A 6,792-nucleotide genomic window follows, 5' to 3' on the forward strand; every position below is an offset into this window, starting at 1 on the left:
CTCCTTCCACCTATCGCATTCCCAACGCCCCTCCCCCAAGTCCCTCCTCCCTACCTTTTATCTTAGCCTGCTTGGCACACCCTCTTCATTCCTGAAGAAGGGCTTATGCCCAAAACGTCGATTCTCCTTCTCCTTTGATGCTACTTGACCTGCTGCGCTTTTCCAGCAATACATTTTTAAGCTCTGACCCCCAGCATCTGCAGTCCTCACTTTCTCCGAGAATACTGAATGGCCTGGATAGAGTGAATGTTGGGAAGACAAGGACCCGAGGGCATAGCCTTAGAATAAAGGGAAGACGATTTAGAATAGAGGTAAGGAGAAACTTCTTCAGCCAGAGAGTGCTGAATCTATAGAATTCATTACCACAGAAGGCTGTGGAGGCCGGGTCATTCAGTATATTTAAAACTGAGATGGATAGGTTATTGGGTACCAAGGTGATCAAGGGTTATGTGGGGAGAAAGCGGGAGCAGACTTGATGGGCTGAATAGCCTAATTTCTGCTCCTGTGTCTTATGATCTTGTGGTCTTATTTCACTACTTCAAAATTTTAGCCCATGACCCCACATGGGGTCTCAAATCCAACTTTGAGAAATTCTGCCCTAAGCTCTGGCGTTCCTTCTGCAAACGTCTCTATCTCTCCCTCTTTGATTATCTGCCCTACTGTCTCTATATAGTTCAATGTCAAGATTGGCAATGCTCCTGTGAATCAGCCAGGCGTGTTCCATTGATTGAAATAACTGGCAGGCCCCAGGTGGACAGAGGAAATCTGTCAGTGATACCTTCAATGCCTCACTGCAGAAGTGCAGCATTCCCACTGACACTTGGGAATCACCGGTCTGAAGTGGAGGAGGAGCATTTGGGAAGGTGTCAAGTACCTTAAGACTCGCTGATGGGAAAAAGTGGAAGCCAGGCGGAAACAACGCAAGGAGCTTGCTGCCATCATCAATGCCCTATCCAAGCCATTCCCACCACCATCTTCTGGCCTAAGTATGGCAGAGTCTATGGAAGCTGCATCGGTCTGTACAGCTACCCACAGACTCACCCTGAGAGTGGAAGAGGGTCATCCTGCGAGGGTCCGCCAACGATGATGATGACGATTGGGTTGAGTGTGCGAGTTGTTGTTGTTCACCAGTTGTACAGCTCCAGTGTCATATCTGGTGAAATCCTGACCAATGCTCTTCAGTTGGTTTATTGACCCTGCCAGAGGGGATGTAGTATTGAGCACGATGGGAAAGAATTTGCTCTTTGTACTGATTTGGCAATGGATTAGAGCCAGCTGCTGGATGTCGGAAGGCATTTGTTCCTCCTTGGGCTTTAGAGGAAGTCGTGACAGGAACTGAATTACAATGTCTGCTATTGCCATTTGATGTATTGCGGTGCATTGCGGTGCTGTGAATCAGTTCCAATTCTTGCCTTGACTCACTTTGACACATTTCATTCTTTCCATCAGAGAATCCCCAACCTGTCAGCCTGCCACATAATAGTGTGATTTATGGGAAAAAGGTAGGCAAGCTTTTGTTCACAGTTTGTAATCAATTTTTTTTTATACTTTCATTAATAAATGCAATAGTGAATTCAGGGATTCTGGATTAGATTAGAGTGGTCCACAGACGATCGCAGATATTTCTCTCCATTAAAGCCAGGGACAATTCATTTTAAATATATCTCCTTTCTTTGTCAAGTTTTGTTGGGCTGTACAAAGAGACTTGTCAGTAGGTTATGCCCTGTCTTCAGAATGTACTGTAATTAGGGCTGGACAGAATAACCCCAATGATTGCAACTCCAAGTCAATCAACTTTCAATCCTACCAGCAGGGGTGCCCAGTAACAGGCTGTGGCTAGCACTGTGTTATTACATGAGCAGGTCTTGCTTGATAATGCCAAGACCTCATTGATATAACGTCCTGCTACATTTGAGGTGGAGCAACAAGAGGCAGGAGGCGCAGTGCTAGAGAAGTTATAAACAGAGCTCAGTTACCAAACGTGGAAGTGAACCAGTGTGGATGTGATCAGGGATGAACCTGGGTGAAAGTGCAGTCGGTATGGACTGGGCCTAGTTAAAGTCACTTAGAGTCATAGAGATGTACAGCACGGAAACAGACCTTTCGGTCCAACCGTCCATGCCGACCAGATATCCCAACCCAATCTAGTTCCACCTGCCAGCACTCAGCCCATATCCCTCCAAACCTTTCTCAATCATAAATGTTGCAATTGTACCAGCCTCCACCACTTCCTCTGGCAGCTCATTCCATACACATACCACCCTCTGCATGAATAATTTGCCCCTTAGGTCTCTTTTATATCTTTTCCCTCTCACCCTAAAACTATGCCATCTAGTTCTGGACTCCCCCACCCCAGGGACGAGACTTTGTCAATTTATCTTATCCACGCCTCTCATAATTTTATAAACCTCTATAAGGTCACCCCTCACCCTCCGACGCTCCAGGGAAAACAGCCCCATCCTGGTCAACCTCTCCCTATAGCTCAAAGTCTCCAATCCTGGCAACATTCTTGTAAATCTTTTCTGAATCCTTTCAAGTTTCACAACATCTTTCTGATAGGAAGGAGACCAGAATTGCACACAATATTCCAACAGTGGCCTAACCCAATGTCCTGTACAGCCGCAACATAACCTCCCAACTCCTGTACTCAATACTCTGACCAATAAAGGAAAGCATACCAAACACCTTCTTCACTATCCTATCTACCTGCGACTCCACTTTCAAGGAGCTATGAACCTGCACTCCAAGGTCTTTTTGTTCAGCAACACTTCCTAGGACCTTACCATTAAGTTTATCAGTCCTGCTAAGATTTGCTTTCCCAGAATGCAGCACCTCTCATTTATCTGAATTAAACTCCATCTGCCACTCCTCAGCCCATTGGCCCATCTGATCACGATCCTGTTGTAATCTGAGGTAACCCTCTTCATTGTCCACTACACCTCCAATTTTGGTGTCATCTACAAACTTACTAACTATACCTCTTATGCTCACATCCAAATCATTTATGTAAATGACGAAAAGTAGAGGACACAGCACTGTTCCTTGTGGCACTCCACTGGTCACGGGCCTCCAGTCTGAAAAACAATCCTCCACCACCGCCCTCTGTCTTCCACCTTTGAGCCAGTTCTGTATCCAAATGGCTAGTTCTCCCTGTATTCCATGAGATCTAACCTTGCTAATAAGTCTCCAATGGGGAACCTTGTCGAATGCCTTATTGAAGTCCATATAGATCACATCCACTGCTCTGCCCTCATTAATCCTCTTGGTTACGTCTTCAAAAACCTCAATCAACTCAAAAAACTCATGAGACATGATTTCCCATGCACTGTGGTGCAGCCCTGAGGCCAGAAGCTTGTTGTGATATGGTCCCTGCATTGGCAATGTGCTGGTGACAAGGTTGTGCCTAAACTTTCCAGACACTGTTACTTCAAATCTCTGTCACTTTACAACACACAACGTATAGTGAATGAGCTGGGAAGAATCTGTTTCCAGTATGTCTAATGCAGCATCTCAGCAGCTCAGTATCCCAACAAAAGCTGTTGGGGTGGTCACCAGCTAGATTAGATTTGTTCTGCTTTTTGGAGACTGGACATATCTGGGTGATTTTCCACTTTCCCAGATAGATATATGCACAGCTGGTTTGGAGTATTTTAGTCATGAGCATGGCTAGTTCTGAAGCACGAGTCATCAGTAATATAGCTGGAATTGTCACAGCACGTAACACTTGCTTTATTCAGTCAGCCACTTCTTGATGTTAGATGGAGTGAAATAAATTAGTTGAAGTGCTTCTGAGGACCCCAGGAGAAGGTTTAAATATATCAGCAACTTGACTTGCTGAAGATGGTCACAAATGGTTCAGCCATGTGTTTTGTACAGATGTTCTGGGTTCACTAATCATTGAGGATGGGGATATTTGTAGACACCTCTCCAATTAGCAGCTTATTTGTCCACCACTGTTCACGACTGGACATGACAGGACTGTAGAGATTAGGTCTGCTCCATTGGTTTTGGGAGTGCTTAGAGCTGGCTATCACATGCTGCATTTAGGGTTTAGCAAGCCTGTAGTCCTAGCTTGTAGTTTCACCAGGTTGGCACTTTATTCTCTGGTGCTCCTAGTGTTGGTCCTGGCATGTTTTCATGCACTCCTTATAAATCAGGGCTGGTCCTTCAGCTCTTGTTAATGGTAGAGGAAGGGATATTCTGGATTATGCAGTTGAATTCAAATCTATTGATATTAATGCCCTACAGCGCCTCATGAATGCCTGTTGTGTGTGTGTGTGTGTGTGTGTGTCATGCTATTTAATTACTCCTACTCTGCTATATAGATTTTTGGTAGGCTCTGACGGGATTAGTTTGAATTTCAATGAGGGATCAGGCATGAAGTGAGCAATGAACATCGCTCTGAATGAGATCAGTAAGAGGTACAGGTGCTATAATATATTGGACTACAATGTCTTTGTTTAAGTGGCTGGCCAAAGGTCCTTATACAGCTCCACCTTGAATCCTATAAAAGAAGCTTCCATGGTAATTTGGTTGACTGAAGAATTGCTGAGTGTCCAAATGAAGTCAATTGGAAAGGAATGGTCAAGGTTAAGCTGATTTCATCTTGGAAAAGCAAAAGGGGTGACATGAATGGTCGTCATGCTCCTAAGCTAGTCAAATGTTTAACCAGTATTTGTAAACTAAGTAATTATGGAACTGAATGGGCAGTCTTCTGGTGAGGTCAAGCCCAGATTTAATTACATTGTTTCAACTCCCTGTCACTCAGTGCCCCTGGCTGTTGTCATTTAATTGCATGCATTTCAGTGGATTTTGGTTCATGTTAGAGGCAGATGGAAACCTCAGTAAAGTCATGCATATTGGATAGAGCAAAACATGCATTTCCTCCTCAGAGCCTGTCTGCACCACAGTGCATCCCTCACCATTTCAGGCAGTTCATTGCAGAACGTCCTGTTTGTGTGTTGTAAACTTCAAGCACAACAACTTGCCGTATGTGATGTAGCTCACTGCTGGATTCCTGCAGAAGCCCTCAAGTCCCAACAACTACACCAACAAACATTGATAATATTGTTGAAGCCATGTCATAGGTTCACACATAAAATGTGAGAAAAACTGAATTGCCCGGCAAATATATAAAATTATTTCGAAACTTGCTCTGCTGACACTTGTGGAGAAAATACAAGCAGAGTGTCTGCTCACAAAAGGACGTGTCAGCATTGCTGACATTTATCTGTTAGTTCCTTTTCTCTCGAGGAGAAATGTTGTCTGACTCTCAAAATCCCCTGACTCTCCAAAATCACCATGCAGCAGAACTGAATGACAATGACACAGCCTCAACACCACGCCGGCTCGTCCTTCACCATTGATCCTCAACTGAACCATTTCCAACACAGTGACCTGGTCAGAACTGGCTTCTGCCTGGCCACAGGTGGCTACAAGCTTCAACTCCACCTTGGAGCACAGCTGGTCACAGCAAAGTGTCAACACAACCTCCAGCCAATCACTAAGGTTTCAGTGAGGAAAATAATCAGCGGGGGGAATGGAATAAAATGGTGTAAAGGAGATGGGACAGTTAGGTGGAATACGGGGTTAGTACTTTATCTTTTGCTTTAAGTAAATGCTGCTCCCTGGACATTGAGATATCAGTATGGAATATGTCTGAGCTGTGGGTGCCTGCTCATGCACTATCCCTGAGGCAGCTTGCTCCTTATCATTAAGTAACACTCTTAGTGTTGTAGAGAATTATAGCACAGACAAAGGCCCTTCAGTCCAATGTGTCCACACCAGTTAAAAACAACCACCTAACTATTCTAATCCTGTTTTCCAGCACTTGGCCCTTGCACATTCAATCACTTCTTAAGGGTTGTGAGGATTTGTACATGTACAGACAGTGAGTTTGAGATTCACATCATCCTCTGGTTATAAAAAAGATTTTCCTCACACCCCTTCTAATCCTTTACCCCTTAGTTTATATCTATGCCCCTGGGTCATTGATCCGTCCTTCAAGAGGAAAGGATTCTTCTTGTCTACCCCTATCTGTGCCCCTCATAATTTTATACATTTCAATCATATCACCCCTCAGTCTCTTCTGCTCCATACTGCGCTGTATTCTTCTATGTTCTATGTTCTATGTTCTATGATTCTTCTTGTCTACCCCTATCTGTGCCCCTCATAATTTTATACATTTCAATCATATCACCCCTCAGTCTCTTCTGCTCCAAGGAAAACTGCTCCAAACTGTCTTCATAACTAAAACTGCACAGCCGAGGGAACATCCTGGTAAATTGCCTCTGCACCCTCTTCAATGTTATCAAATCCCTCCTATAATATGTGTGAGAAACAAAAGCTCACTCACTTTAATAATTTCAGTCCGAGACTAATTTCTGAATCAGCCATTTATTTGTACACCTATAGATGGGTGCTTTGTCTAACTACCAGGTAAGGTAATGACAAAATGCACACTATATCCCAAAAAACCCTTACAATTTATACAGTTTCTTTTCCCATATGTTTTCCTTATTCCATTGTTTGTTCCCTGCTTCGCTTACGTCACTCATTTCCTTAAGACTGATCCCACAACTTCTGTTTATCCTGTCTTGTCCGTGACAAACTCTTATCTCTGACTCCCATAAGGGTGTTTGACGTCAGTCTACCGTAGGTTATTGATTAGGCATATCTTTTCTTCTATCAGCATCTATTTCCATCCAGAGGCCACTTTGACCTCTTTAATTAGGGTTTGTTCCTGTGTCTCTGTACAAGCGAGGAGAACAGATGTTTTCCTGTTTGCCCATA

At 43.9% G+C, this 6,792-nt stretch overlaps 1 long non-coding RNA gene across 1 annotated transcript in view; it reads left to right on the top strand.

Annotated features, from left to right (window-relative positions):
- The first annotated feature begins 2,991 nt into the window (after positions 1-2,991).
- The window catches only part of LOC122558044, a 16,002-nt gene continuing 12,201 nt past the window's right edge, over positions 2,992-6,792 (top strand). Inside the window, exons 1-2 of the long non-coding RNA XR_006314019.1 lie at positions 2,992-3,006; positions 5,640-5,645. This is a non-coding gene — a long non-coding RNA (uncharacterized LOC122558044). The remainder of the gene's footprint in view (positions 3,007-5,639; positions 5,646-6,792) is intronic.

The sequence above is a fragment of the Chiloscyllium plagiosum genome, chromosome 16 (assembly GCF_004010195.1).
Source record: "Chiloscyllium plagiosum isolate BGI_BamShark_2017 chromosome 16, ASM401019v2, whole genome shotgun sequence".
In the NCBI taxonomy this organism is placed as follows: domain Eukaryota; kingdom Metazoa; phylum Chordata; class Chondrichthyes; order Orectolobiformes; family Hemiscylliidae; genus Chiloscyllium; species Chiloscyllium plagiosum.